The sequence below is a fragment of the Ciconia boyciana genome, chromosome 2 (genome assembly GCF_034638445.1).
Source record: "Ciconia boyciana chromosome 2, ASM3463844v1, whole genome shotgun sequence".
NCBI lineage: Eukaryota > Metazoa > Chordata > Aves > Ciconiiformes > Ciconiidae > Ciconia > Ciconia boyciana.
Genome location: NC_132935.1, coordinates 111667914 through 111683538, shown reverse-complemented (window position 1 = coordinate 111683538; position 15625 = coordinate 111667914). Strand labels below are relative to the sequence as shown.

Sequence of the window (15625 nt, the reverse complement as noted above, 5' to 3'; positions counted from 1 at the left end):
TTTACCCATATGAAGGTTATTAATGTAATCAAGTACTTTTGCTCAGTAGTTCCATCTCAGAGGCACGTATTTTGCTGTCAACAAGAAAAATAGTAGAATTCAAAACAGATCAAGTTCTTCAGGATTACATTTTTAAAAAGATAACATGCTTTTGATTTTAAGAATGAAACACACATGCCAAAATGACATTTTAAAAGCAGCTAGTGTAAGGTTTGGGAAACAGGTCAGGTTAACAACTAGGGAAAATAATGTAAGCTGTAAGCAAGCAGTTTTCACCATGTTGATATATCAGTGCCTCTCAATCACTGGAAATCCAAGAGGTAGCACATCCACTGTGATTCATTCAAACCCTCCCTTTTCTGGTAATATCACCAAGAAACAAAACAAAATCATGTAGCACAGTTAGCCTTGTGATGTTGGGAGCACTGTCATATGTCATCTCAGGAACAATGTGATTACCTGTCTTCATAGTAGCCAGCCAGCAATTACCACTTGGCTATTATTTTTGGTCACTAAAACTGATTCAAACTCATCCCCTACAGACAGAATTCTTTACAACTAATTCTGTTAATACTTAGTTAGTTTGTCTATATCTTTATTCTTCAAACCTACAATAAAATGAAGAGATTTTCATCCAGGACAAATTTTCATGGTGCCATTACAGTTAAGTTAATGATTTTAGATTCTGGACGTGAGAAAGTTATTGTCAATTGTGAACCTGTCTCTCATACTAATGAGCAGTTGTTCACCCAGTGTTAGTTTACCTGAATGGCTGGCCCTGATGGAGTAATGTGTAAAAAGTCAAGACTCTGGTATTCACTTTGCTGCAGAAATTTGTTTCTCCACCTGAACCTTTCAGAACTTCCTGTCATATCTAGTAATGATAAAATGATGACTTTTTCCTTCTTTCCTTTTTGGCAGAAGTCTTAATGATTTTCCTTGCTTGTACAACATGAAGTATTTTATGCAGTGAAAATTTTTTTAAATACCTCAAACTGCATCTTTGCTCTGTTTCCTAATTTAGCCATGGTACAAGTTACTTAACTTGTAAAAAAAGAAACTCCCTACCTGCAAGTGACTTTTTTTTACTGACTGTACTAATTTTAAGATCCAGTTCTGAATATACTTAAAAATCTCATTGTTCCAAATGGCTACCAGAAAGCAGCCTAAGTTTTAAAAAGAGACTAGTTATGTAAAGATGGGTCATACTTGGGGTACCCGGTTCAAAGCATTCTCAGAGAAGCAGGGTTTTTGGAAGGTATTGTCCCTTAGAAATTTTCTGTCCTCTTCAAATCAAGCATAAGATGCTAGCTGCTTTTGAAAATTAAACCAATGTTTCTGGTTGCAGCTGGAAGCAGACTTCCCCAAAAGTTCACAAAGAGCTGGCACTTGGGAGATTTGTTTTGCTGGATGCTGCAGGATCAGGATGTTCTATCTCCTCATGAGCATCTGAATTTTGGGACTTTTTTCCAAGGTAAGTTATGAATTCCAAGCTTTTGACTTTTTGTTGTTGTTGTTGTTGTTGTTGTTAATCTTTGTGTGAGGTAATTGAGAAACTAGATTGCATTTTACTGCAAGAAAAAAAGATATCATTCATAAGAGTTACTTTCAGAGTAGATATGTCATCCTATTGCTGAAGCCCTATTTTAATGCAATGGAGTGCTGTTTTATTCTGTGCAGAGTGATTGTATGGTGTTTATTCAATCCCTGTGTGTCCACTTGAGTTTGACGCTAATCAGCTGTAATTGCATAATTTACAGATGATTACTGAGAAGTCCTCTTCTGGTCTAGCAAAGACCTTCTGCATTGCTGGGCTCTGTAGTTTCAGGCCATCATTCTTGTGGTCCTCAGTCTTTCACAATCCCATCAGTTTGGCAAATGCCCAAAACATATTTAGTCATGAACTCATTACTGATACAACAGGCAACACAGTGCATGAAACACCATGCTGCCCACAGCATTCCTAAATAATATGTTCTGGAATGCTTATCTTAAATTCCATCTTGTTATTACTTTGGCACATTTAAATAAGTGGCCTTGTCAACAAATAACAATCAGAAGCGACAGGCAACTTTTCATTCAAGTTATGTCATTGCCCTCCAGATTTCATTGTCCATATGTGAAAAGCATTCTGTTCTTGGGAAATAAGAAACAGGGGAAAAAAATAGTGCATTTTTATTAGTATTTGACAGCAATTCATGTTTGATGACTAAAGGAGGCAGCGATACCAATCTAACACAGCAGCGTTATGGTAGCCAAGACTAGTAGCTTCTACCCCATACATCACCAATGAGTCACTGCCTGATCTTATCCAAATTGCCGCTTGCCACCAAGAGAATCCTTTGACCCCAATTTGTGTGCAAAACCAGCAAGAGGTGGCAATCCAGAATTTCAGAGGCAGAAATTAAGAAGCACTCATAAAAATTATGTTTATGATGTCTCTGTGCTTCTTTCATCCTTTTGTAAGATATAGAAAACAATCTTTACTTGTGTAGGCATTTTGGCACCTGCTTTGTTCATTGGAAGTTACTGAAAGTGCATGTCTGTAATAAGGACCAATGTGCTCTTCAAATACATTGCTAAACGAGTACTGAAATAGGGCTAATTTTCTTTTGTGTGAAAAGCAGCAGAAATGTATATTGCAAACTGCGATCATGACATGTTTATATGCTTTAGAGATTTAAAGATTTTGGCGAGATTAACAGTCTAAGATTTAAAGTGAGCCTTCACAATATTTCATGCTTTAGGAAACAGCTATTCCAGTCATTGAATCTCTGTGTGTGGGAAGAATGTGGGATAACCGAGGGCCTTCTGAAAAGAGCAAGAAGAGGTCTTTCTTGGTTTACACATTTTTAAAGAATACAGTGTGGTTTCAGGGTTTTGTTTTTAAATCCATATAAGAACTCCTACTCTGGGCACTGGGAAAGGCACATAGAAGAGTTAAATATGACATTGAACATTGTATGGTGAAAGAGAAGGCATGAGTGGGTAGTAGATAAGGCAGAGGCAATACTGCTGATTGTGTGTGATGTGGAGTGTCATCAGTTATAAGATAAATAAATAGAACGGGCACTCTGTGAGCTATCCCTCTTTTTCTGTCACTCGGAGTTATCTCCAAATGCAAAAATATTAGAAACAGGAACTATTCTGGTATATCCAAATAGATGCTATATGCCAATACATCCAAATACACTCTTCCAAAATAAAAAAAAATAGTGTAATTAAATATTTTATTGTTAGCATGGTGCTATTGCTACTGAGAGAGGCAATTGCCTGCTTTGTCTTGGATTTTAAGTGTTCCTGCATTGCTGTACTTCCCTTACTTGAGACTTTGCTTCCAAGTGATACCAATTTTGCTGCACTGAATCTCTATTTATGGCCAGTCCACTGCTGAAAGGAAGATTGACATTTTCAGCTATGCTGGGTATTTCCCATTGTAACAGCCTACTGTTTCCATAGAAATCCTTCAAAGTGTTTTAATAGAATGTGAGTAAAAAAGGAGTTTTGTTGACACATTTATTCTGCCAGGTTTTTAACAATCTGATTAATGTCTCCTCAATATTCACTTCTTTAAAAAAAAAAAAACAAAACAAAACAAAAACAAAAATGCAGAAAACATACATGCTGTTTCCACGGCAATTTCACCGTCCATTTCCAGGACCCTTGAATTCGTTTCTCCCTTCTCTTTTTTTCCTCCCCACCACCCCTCACCCTATCATCATTCTGTCCCTGAAAGCCCTTTTCTACATAAAATTAGCACTAGCAAATCTACAGTGGTGACAGAAAGCCCTTAAATCAGACACTGAGCATTTTATGATTCATCAGAAACTCTCTTTGCCTCTGAATCAAGTTACTTACTAAATGGTGGCTGCATTATGGGCAGAACGAGATGTGAGTAACCCATGCCACGCATTGTCAGAACTTTTGGAGCCCGCTGGAGATACCCACGTTGAGCTGAATACATTTTGTTTTAAGGGGGTGTTGATTTAAATGTTGGATGATTCACTGCCTCCTGCTGTCTCCTGCAGTGTGGGCATAATACTCATACATTTGAATGCAGTGCTTTTTAATCTGTTTCATTTAATGTCCATCCTCCTCCTCTTTGCCACCGCATGATACCAGTTACCTTGTGAAATGTTCCAGCTACTCCGTTTCATAGTCGCTCCTTATCAGGCTCCAAAGTTGTACTCCAGCCTTCCTAGGAGTCATAATTCTAGCTTTCAGCATCTTTGTTATTCCTGCAAGATATTATTACATATAGACATGTGAATCCTTCTCATGCCTTGCCTGCATTTGCTCAGTTCACACAAAAAAAGGATTAGTTGTCTGTCTTTGTTAAGTTTGAACAGAAATAGATAATGCTGGCAATGACATGTATTAACTTGTATTATAATTAAGTTTTCTGACATCTGGAAATAAGGTTTGGGTGAGTCTGATGATGATCAACAGACTTTTTTAAAGCAATCAGCTGACCTATTTGTTCACGACAGCAACAAAATTATTATGAGTGACTTCTAAGTGTTTGTTCATAAACCTGAAAGATAATTTGAGTTCTTCTAGCACAGAGTGAGTGGGTTCTCATTTTTTTTTTACCCATTATGTAATTTGAAAGATTTCAGGCTAGTAACCTGCTAAGCAGAAATTCCTCGATCTGCCAGACCCTACAATGCCCCCAGCCAGTGAAGCAGGATGAGATTCCTTAATTAAGCATGTATCTGTTTATCTTTCTTAAACAAAATGCTTTTCTCGTTTCTGACTGCCTCCAATCATTGTGCATTTTACACATCTTGAGATAAGTTTCTGGGTATCTCAGTATAGGCATTTAGCATCTGTTTAGATGTCTCCTATAAGTCCTGGGTCATATCCCCCAGCATTTTGCAAATGTCTCAGACAACAGGATGCATCTAAAATGACCCTAGATGCCTATACTTAAGCACCTGAATCCCATCCCTTATTTTTAGCCAACGTAAAGCTTCCCTCATTAAACACTTTATAAATTAGATAAATATAGGGCTCCTTCATTGCACCTTCAAATGACTTGCGGTATGAAGCTACCTCTGGTACTTGGATTCCATTTCCACTGGAGTAAGACCCTTTTTATAGCATGCATGTCACTGGATCACAGATGCTTTGGATCCTGAAAACTTCTTTGACTATCCTGTATTATTTTCAATGTTATCAGAATGAATTGGTGTAGTTAGAACATAAACCCTTCTGGCCGCGGAGATTGGCTTCTGCCTATCAGTTGCTAAATTCTGTTCGGTGTATGTCAGAGACCAAAACTGCAGCTGACGCCCAGCGATGAGGAGTGCTCTGTTCATGTTCCTGGAAAGACAGGATTTTAACGTCTTTCTGTCACTTGAGTAAGGTGTAGTTATTGCCAGGGGACTTCCACAAGAGTAACAAGCCTACCAGATATCACACAGTCATTGTCTAAATAGCAACTTCATGGCATCCATTTAGGGTTTTCTTCATATGGCTTGCTTTGGGGCCTCAGCAGCAGTAAGTAAATGTATGGACTGCTTTTTAGTTGCAGGTAAACTAAACAAATAGATTTATGGGGAAACCAAGTGAGAGAAAGCACAAAGTAGGAAAGCCTAAAAAAACTCAGAGGAAAAATGAGAGTAGAAAGTCAATGGAGGAGACTGACAGCAGATGCAGTTCTGGAGAAAGACCAAAGCAGTGTGGTTTCTTAGCACGCCAACCTAGCAAATATGTGCAGCCATTACGTTAAGAAAACTGGGGAACAAATTAGTAGGTGAAAGATAAGATATTGCACCTCTGTTCCTGTTAAGGTAATTGTTGCCCATTTAAATACTAAAAAATACAATCTTGTTTTGTACATGAAACCAAGCATGCAGTCTTTTAAAGCTCTGGTATCACAAAAAATGCTCAATGAATGGCAGCAAGTGAATGGTATAGTACAGTATGGGTGGTTATGAAAGCTTTCAAAAACCCATTTAGGGTCTTCTGAGTTGTCTTACAGTTATTCTGCTGCTAAAATTCTTTGCTTAGGGGATAGAAACAGCTCATTAAATTAAATGCAGCTTCTTCAAGACGTGACAGAACATAATGAAGTTAATAGTGATTTGGATTAAGGAAATTTTGATACTGATATTTTTGCTCTGACTGTTGGCATATATTGAATGACTGGATAATTCCTTTGCAATGAATAATGGATCATTTTGTCTAGCATGCTGTAACATTATGCAAATTCATCACGCACAGCAGCAGTACGAACTTTGCTATTCCCTCTTGTTACATCTGGCCTGTGCTGAAATAGGGAATGTTGAATTCAGAGAAGAGGGAAGAGGGTTATCCAGGATTGCAGGTTTTTGTAATAGCTTTGCCATTAAGAGCATGTCTAAATACAGAAGCTGTATGACTTTTTGTCAGATTTTCTGTATTCAGTCAGATCAGCATGGTGTGCAAGTTTTGCCTGCCTTTTGTTGTTTAAGCAAAATTAAGCTCATGTTTAGCATCAATGTGCAAAGTTGCTTCAGCTGAACTACAAGCCCAATGGTACTTACCCAAGTCTAATGTCTCCTGACACACCCTGTGAATCTGAACGTGCCATGAATTTTGCTACGCCTCAGTTAATATTGCTGCAGCGGCATGATTACTGAAAAGTGTTTTTATATTCTCAAGTGAAAACACACAATAGCAATGTGGAGGATTGTTGAATTGTACAAAAATATTGGGAGTGGAGAGCATATTGATTTATCTGTGTTGCCTGGGGAAGTATGACTTTGCACAATTTCAAATGATCTATCCAGAAATGAATAGAAACAAAAAATGCCTGTCCCTAAAAAGCCTGCAGATGAAGGCTGTAATTCAGAAGCTCTGAGGAATGTCAATAGTGAGTATACTGTGAAAGTGCAAAATTTTCAGGCCCTCTTCTCTCCTATTCACAGTGTGGGAACTCATGCTCAGTGGATGCTATTCCCCACAGAAAGGGAGAAGAATGGATCCAGCCATTAAAGGGGATAATTAGATCCTTCCCTACACTATTTTATTGACTTACACATTTGACTGACCACATAAGTTTTGCAAATATGAAAAAATTACTTTGCCTGTGAATTTGAAGGTTAGCTAAACCATGCTGACTTTAAGCTAAAAGCAGCATATATGTTTTCATATGTGGAGCATCGCAAAGTGCTCTGAGGATTTCACGTGGAACAACTGCTATCTGCGGTGCGCAGGACTCTGCCATCCAAATCCAAGTGTGCACTGGAGGTGCAGCAGCTTCAAGCACGGGCAGATAGACGTGTAAAGTATGTCATCTTCGTACAATGCTGAGAATGCTGATGCTACAGCTCTATTAGCTGCATTGAAGACTCTGCAGCTAGGAGCAATATAGGAAAAAAATCATTTGGGGAGGGAAGAACAAAGGAGAGAGTAAGAAGATGGGAGCTGGGTGATTGTACTCTTTTCTGAAGGAAAGGATACTTGTGTTTGCACAGAACAGGTAGGTAGTTGATTTGCAAATTCATCATTCTCTGGTTTCTTCTCAAACAGCACAGTAAGAGCTCAATTGCATATTCACAGATGTAAGTTTACTGGAAGGGATGGAGAGAAGCGCAGAAGGAGATTTCTGTTCCTAAGAAACCATAGTTGTGAAGAGGTACCCGTCCTTGTGCTACCAGTGCTTTCTTCAAGGAGTGGCAAGTACTGCCAGGGGCTTACTGGATGGTTGGGGACCAAGGCCCTTGCTGCTAGGAGTTTAAGTGGAAGGAAAGAGTTTGGGAATTGGCCAGTAAACTTTGTTATTGAAATAATATTTAACTGAGAGCTGTTCATAGAAATGCAGGCTCTCCCGCCTCTCTGGGAATTACGGGTGTCTTCCTTCACTGGGCAGTGCTAGAAAGCACTCTGGGGAGGAGGAAAAGGCTGTCTTTTCGAAGTGTTGTCATACATCCCCAAAGGGCACTACCTCTTCAGAGACACTACCTTAAAGTATCCCTCAAGGGATTTATTGCTTTCAGATGCTATTACTCACATGATGCGTTTAACCCCACTCTTCAGCACAGCTCTGCTCCTTGCTAGATAGGATTAAGTCCTTATCAAGCTTTGTGCGCTACAATGGGCCAAGACTATTTTAGGAACCTTTTTCCTTGTGTTGAATCCCAGGCTCTACACAAGTCCCTGTCTAGGAGCAGGAACTGCTTGTCTATGGCCTTTTCTGACTGCAAACCAGTTTCACATTCAACACTTGTTATTGTCTCTTTTCCCTTCTGAGCTCACTATAACCTAATACTAAACATTGCTGTAAGCAGATATATTAAATAGGCCTGACATAAAGAGCAGCATGAGCTACAGCAGATTATTTTCTCCACATTTATTGTACGTTACTGCAGATACATTAGCTTTCCACTATTAGTACCGAATACATGTATTTTACTTGCACCTCCTTTTTTTCCTTGCTTGTCCTGAAGTGGCTGATTTATGTGTTTTTAAATAGTTGGTATAAACATATGCAGTACATGAGACCTTTTGCAGTACTTGTGAAACCCCTCCCAAGCCCATCTGTCCTTTGCAATTGTTCCAAGCTGCAGAAACGGGTGTGTGTATGTGTGTGGATATAACTATATATATAGCTTAATAATAATCAAGCCTATACTTTTCCCATTAAATTATACTGGAAAAACTTCAGTTTTAAATAAGTCATATTTTCAATACAGGATTTTTTTTACCTTTTCACTAAAAATTAAAAATGAATAAAGAAGGTATCATGCAAAGTTACACAGTTTGCTGAAGAAATCTGAAGTGGATGTCATAAGGGAATGCACTTCTTGAACTGAGTTAATTTATGAGAAGGATAGGAAAATAAACAAGGACTGCAAATGGGGCAGTACCTCCTTTTTCTTTTGCAGTAACTTGTGATGTCAAAATACCAGAATAAATTTATTCTTAATGCCCCAATCTTCCCCTCCTCCCCCTCAAGATGTGCCCCCCACCCCAATAGTACATAAAGAAAGGTTTTTAGGTATGCATAATTCAACAAGTGAGCAAACTTCTCTTTATAGTGTGTCAGTTAGACTTGTTTGGAAGACAGGAAAAACTTTTCATTCAGATATTTCCTGGTTCCTTTCTGAAATTCATAATTTAAATAGCAAAGCCTCTTCAACATTTCAAATATTTGAATCAGAGAGTTGCAACTGTGATGAGATGTTTATTGAAAATGTGGGTCTTCTTCCCACTGAAATTTTACTGCTGATGAAAAGCATTACCACTGTTTTCATGAGATCTAATGCTATTTTATTTAAAATTAATTGAAACAGCAAATTCATGACTACTTGATGGATTGTTAAACATTATTTAATAGGTTGTCTCAACTGGTTGGGATTTTGAAGTTTTGAGGTTTTTTCTTGTGTGTATGTGTGTTTTCAGTATGATGATTATAAACCCTTGTTTAGGCCATGCTTTAATACAGCTAGTGCCATTTTGGGGATGATATCTGAGTACCATTTAAATTAATACACATTTTGTCATTGCTGTGGATGAGACAGCATGTCTAAATAAACTCTTCCACAACTAAGTTACACTGTTCCAAAGGTATTGTTTAATGTCCCTGTGTGATACTATAGTATTATTGGTTCTTTACCACCTAAGGAGTGCCATTGCAGTACTTATATATGAATTCATTTGCAGTTTTACTTCCTGTATGTCAAAGATGTGATGTGCAAGGTCTATGCGAGCCACAGTTATTGATAATAATTTAGGACAGCTCCACTGAAATATTCTAATGTGTTTGTGGAGAGAGTTTCTTGACATTTCTTTATGTTTAAATAGCATGCAATGAACTACAGTCACTTTTCCCTGAAGATAAATGATGGAGGTGCAAATAACAATGTTGGGAATTGTTTTAATCGAGCATTTACAGTATCTGTCTCTTCCGCAAATCTCTTGTTAATGTGATTTTAGTGATACTTCTTGTTTCAGTTTTCCTCACATAATGCTATAATTGAATGAAGCTTGGAAATGCACAGGGAGGATTACAAGAATTATATAAATAACTAAAGAGGCCAGGAGAGAAAAGGGAAAGAACACATTAAAGTCTCCAAAGGGAAAAAGAATCCATGTTCAGTTTGATTTTTAAGGTGAGGTATTTATCTGTTCTTAATTTATCCACACTAATACAACCTTCCCTATTCAGCTCATCATCTCCTGATGAATAATACATGAATAAATATTGCTACCTATATACTCTGTGAATGCAAAAGTAGTTTATAATTCCTCAGAAAGGTTTTATTAATAGTACAGTGTTAACCACCTTGGTTTGAGTCATAATAATTGTTACTGTATATTTGTGAAACCCAAGGGAATGAAGACAAGAGGAGGCAGAAGACAGGATAAAAAAACCACCCTGGAGTTAGTTGCATTAAAAGAATAATTCTTTTCAGTCTGAGCAGGAAGCTAGTAATACTTGTTAATGTAGTCATTCTTTAAAATAGTCTTTCAGATGATTCAGTTAGAAATCTTCATTGTGCTCTAGCTATTAACAGAAACCACCTGAATTTCTGGATGGAAGTCCAGTGGAAAGAGAGTTATAATATCCAGAAGCCTCTGTAATGGCATGCTAAGTTTTCCATTGATTGGTTTCAACCCTCATATTCCCTTTTCATTTTTAAAGTATAGTATTAAGGAGGGGTTGAGAGGTGAGCAAGTTTGACATCTTACCCATTTGTTGCTTCACAACCTATTAAAGAGAAATATATAATTTAGTTAAAAAAAAAAAAATTCTAATCAGTCACATTAAGTTGTGTGATACACACCCCATTAACCTTGTGCTTCACGCTGTCTCCAAAAGGCCTGCATAGAAAAGTGGCACAGCAGATCACTAACAGGACCAGAAGTGAAACCTGAACATGCAAAATATCACTCAAAGTCCCTGTATTCTTTCATCAGTGTGCAAACTTTGTGGGCGATAAAATCCAGGGGACCTCTAGCAGCAAAGCAGAGGGAATTCTCCTCTGAGTATAGCTGCACGGATTGGGCAGGGGAAAAATCCTGGTAAACAGTGGAAAGCACCAGTAAATAAATACAAATGTAATGCTTTGAACTCCTCTGAACTCCGACAGTGGCAGTTCATTCCCAAGGAATACCTATTTGTCATTCCACCCACTGCTGTGCTATAGCCGACACTGAAAACATATTAGGAAAGTATATGTAATGTTCAAGGCATCTTCAGGCTCTTTCAGATGTAGGAAAATCCAGACTGGGTTGCTCAACCACCTTTCTACCAAAACACCAGCTGGAGAGGAGCTCCTAATTATTTGGAACTCAGTGTGCTAGTATGAGCTTGAACAGATGAAGACTACACCGAGCCAAATTGCCCTTTCACACCACCTTTATGCTGGTATAACATCACCGACTTAAACACCATTAAGTGACAGATGAGTGGGTCTGCATATCCGCATGTAGTGTGCAGAGGGAAATGAAAACTTTTTTTCAAAGTGATCTGTAGGAACTGTTGTGGGCAGGGGAAAGAAGAGGAAATACAAAATACAAGGTATCAAAAAAACGAAAGCAAGCAGTTCATGGGGAAGGAGGAAGGTGGCTCATAAGGGGGACAGAGGTCCCATGTTGAGAGACCTCTGTGCGTGGTGTGCTTTTCTTACTGTCATGCCTGTAGTATGCAGCAAACAGAGAAAAACTCTGTCAGTATTTGTGATTGGTGATTTATCATTCCTGTACTGTGTTATGTCCAGGTTAAGCTGCATGAGCACTGCACATATATACTGTAAGTAATAACATTCATTCAGGAAGCTGCAGAGGTTTTGGCAGCCACTTCAAAATTAACACAGGTACTCGGAGGTTTAAGGGATATGGACTCATTTTGTTCTCTTTGGGAACAACACTCCACCCTGTTATCTCTTGATGTGAATTGATTCTTGTGAGAGTTTTCATGGAATCTATTTAAGGAAATAGAAATTTTAAAAATGAATCTTTCATGAATTGTAACACTGCTGGTTTCACTTTTCCTTTAGCCCACTCTAGCACAGAATTGGCTGGATTGTACCACTTCACTAGTTTCATATAGCTCTAGGCAAAATCTCAGGCAGAGAATAGGTCTATCATCCCTGAAACCACTGATAATAATGTTGTTAACATGACTTATCAGTCTTTATATTTTCAGCAAGAAAAGCCAACAGAGTCAGACCACTTCATTAGCAGAACACAACTGCAAGCCTCTGAAGCGTAAATTAAATCTCTCCTTGCTGCCTTTATCTGGCTCTCCAAGCTACAGAGGGAGCGTTATCAAACCATTTATTTACACTGCAGAGCAGCATTACTTTTTGGAAGATCTCCAGCAGATGCTGAAACGAGCCATTTGGGGATGGCTCTCCACACCTCTTGCTTCTTTCCTCTTAGTGACATAGAATCAGAAGAGGGGACTGTGCATAGCCAAAGTTTGGTTTGCCTCCATGCAAAAGCCTTTAAGCTCCCCAAGAAGAAGTCCTCTCTCCTCTAAGATGCCCAAGAATTAAAGCCCTAGTTCAATCAAGCTGCTTGTTAAATCCCTACCCCATCAGTGGGAAGCTTAAAAGAATAGGCAGCGAACAGTAGACTATTGTTTTTTTCAGGCACTGTAAACAGGTAAATAAAAATTCAGCAAATCTGTAGTTTAGAATATAATCTCAGCACCATAACCCTGCTAGCATTATTCAGTATACTTGTTGATTTACATGGAAACAGTATAGACAATGCACTGAATTGGGGCTTAGACTATACAGGGCTTAGAGTTTCACCTGTGGTGAACTTACAGCCCCCATGTATGCCAAGAAAAAAACGTTGTTATACATGGGACTACAAGGACGCTTACATTATCAAACAGGCAATAGCATGTCATGTATTTCAGTTTGTAAAACTGGCATTTTTAATAAAAGATGTCAGTTTAATTTAGAGCTTAAGCAGAGGACACGGGCAAATATTTTCCAATTCATTAGGCCACAGGCCCAAAGCATGGAAATAAATTCTTCTGATGAGTCCTGTCACCACATTGTAATTCCAACACTGTCATTTTCTGAAATTAAGCAGATCCATGCCACCCTTTGCTCTACTAATGTAGCTCCAAATGCTTCCCAAGAGTTTCCTGGGGCTGGCTGTGAGGCTGCATCATAGTGGGAGCCATCACACAGGAGGTGCATGGGGAACACAAGGGGTGTTTTGCCCTGAGTAACTGGTGTAAGATAAGTTATGAGCTCATGAATCAGGAAAACAAGCTATTTTCAGTTCATGCTCTCTGCCAGGTTCTCTTCTTGATGCCCACTCATACAAACATAATTATTCTGTGTTTATAGCACTGGAACAAGAGCAGGGTTTGAGAGCCTGAATATAAGCTGTGGAAACTGCCTCAATGTAAGGATGAGGAAAGAAGAAAGTCACAAAATAAGCGCTGCAGCTACTGTGTGTTTAGGAGGGAGGAGTTCTATCATGTGCTGCCTGTTGGAGGGGTTTCCCTTCTTTATTGTGCCAACTGGCAAACCTCTTACTGAAACTTCTGTGTCAGTTTTCAATATTACTACCAAAAATCAGTTGGCTGTTGTAATCCTTTTGTTTAGATAATTACAATCCACTGTAGAACAAAAGATTTACATCATCTGCAAAAGTATGCCAGTTTGTAGAAAGTGCATGGAGTTTGATTTTTTGTTATTGTTGACATTTTCCTTTCAGCCATTCATATTTTAAAAGGAGCAGAATCTCTTGGTGCAGCTTGCCTGGTGATTGTGATTAGGTTAGACATTTAGAAACAAATATTGCTACTCTATAGCACTGCTGCATAGATGAAGGTTGTCTCATGTGGTGTGAATTGGTCACAGAGGTGGGCGCATACCTTCTGCATTTTTCCTCTGTTTTTATGAAACAATACATTGTGAATTGGAGAACACTTTGTTTAGCATAAATTGTGCAACAAACGGCTTGCCTAAGTGAAATGGAGCACACAGCTTAACCACAAAGATTAAAAATATTTTCTCTGTTTTTCAGATCTGGCTAATAATTACACAATGAATGGTGTCTTTGTTTCAGCCTCTTATAGGTACAATGCAGGTATTTGGGAAAATACCTCTGCTTTCCTGAGACCCCACCTGGAGTACTGCATCCAGTTCTGGGGTCCCCAGCACAAGAAAGACATGGACCTGTTAGAACGGGTCCAGAGGAGGGCCACAAAAATGGTCAGAGGGATGGAACACCTCTCCTGTGAAGAAAGGCTGAGAGGGTTGGGGTTGTTCAGTGTGGAGAAGAGAAGGCTCCAGGGAGACCTTACTGGGGCATTTTCAATATATAAAGGAGGCTTATAAGAAAGACAGAGAGAGAATTTTTACCAAGGCCTGTAGTGACAGGACAAGGGGCAATGGTTTTAAACTGAAAGAGGGTAGATTTAGACTGGACATAAAGAAGAAATTTTTTTACAGTGAGGGTGGTGAGACACTGGAACAGGTTGCCCAGAGAAGTTGTGGATGCCCCATCATTGGAAGTGTTCAAGGTCAGGCTGGGTGGGGCTTTGAGCAACCTGATCTAGTGATAGATGTACCTCTGCATGGCAGGGGGTTGGACTAGATGATCTTTAAAGGCCCCTTCCAACCCAAACCATTCTGTGATTCTGTGAAAATCAGACTTTTCTTTCCTTTATTTCTGTCAGCATACTGGGTCCAAAGAGAAAACCATGTGATCCAAAACTGGGCACAGTTGTCTTCCCTTCTGCTGCCCAGCTGCATTGGCCTCAATGTGAGTTCAGTCATTTTCTAGTAATGTTGATAGAAATGGTCTTCATTTCATATTAAGAGATGAACTTTAATAAAGTGGAAATAAGAAATTATGATGCAACAATGAAAGTGTCCTGGAGAGTGAATTTGGAATTACTTTTCTTCCAGTGGGTTTATACTGTGTCCATAAAAAATAGCACCATATACAAAAATTTTTCAGCTACTGTGTTTTAGCAACTAATAGTATAAGAAGATTTTGCAAAAATCTGAAAATTTGAGTGTATGTTTCATGTAATTCTCTCCTATGCTTAGGAAATGAAAGTAAGCTTATGTGTAAAAGTGTTGCTTCCCACTATCTTTTAATGAAAAGAACTCAGATCTGGTTGCTGATCAAAATTTTCAGATCAACAGTGCTAAGTACTAAGCTCATACTTCTTCCTAAAGTGCTAGAATTAGAAGTTCTTTCTTTATTTCACTTGAGGGAGATTTTTTTCTAAGGGTTTGTCACAAGAGTTTTTTAATTTGCTCCATGATTTCAGTGCCATGATAGTGGAAACATAAGTAACATGGCTGTGGTTCCAGTAGTTACCAGTGCTATGTTAAATAATACGGTTATCATCCTCAAAATATTTTAACTTCTCTTCTGGCACAGATCTAAATAACACTACACCCCTAGATCCTTCAGAAAGTATTGAAAATACAATAAATAGGATTATGTTAGCTAGCCCACAGTAGAATAGTCACTATATTCTACACTACTCAATCTAATATTATTATTATTTACCTGTTGTTACAGAAACAATTCACTATGGCTCCTGGTTAGCAGGATTCTTATGTGGATGCCTAATTCTTGTCATTGATTCTCATTAAAATCAGTGAAAGTATGTAAATGCTTAAAGCTCTGTACTTTGAAATAT

At 38.5% G+C, this 15625-nt stretch overlaps 1 long non-coding RNA gene across 4 annotated transcripts in view; it reads left to right on the top strand.

The window, feature by feature from the left end:
- The window catches only part of LOC140648105 (uncharacterized), a 287285-nt gene that overhangs the window by 115506 nt on the left and 156154 nt on the right, over positions 1 to 15625 (top strand). For all 4 annotated transcript variants that reach the window (XR_012041114.1, XR_012041112.1, XR_012041113.1 and 1 more), the window contains one exon: positions 1349 to 1474. This is a non-coding gene — a long non-coding RNA (uncharacterized lncRNA). The remainder of the gene's footprint in view (positions 1 to 1348; positions 1475 to 15625) is intronic.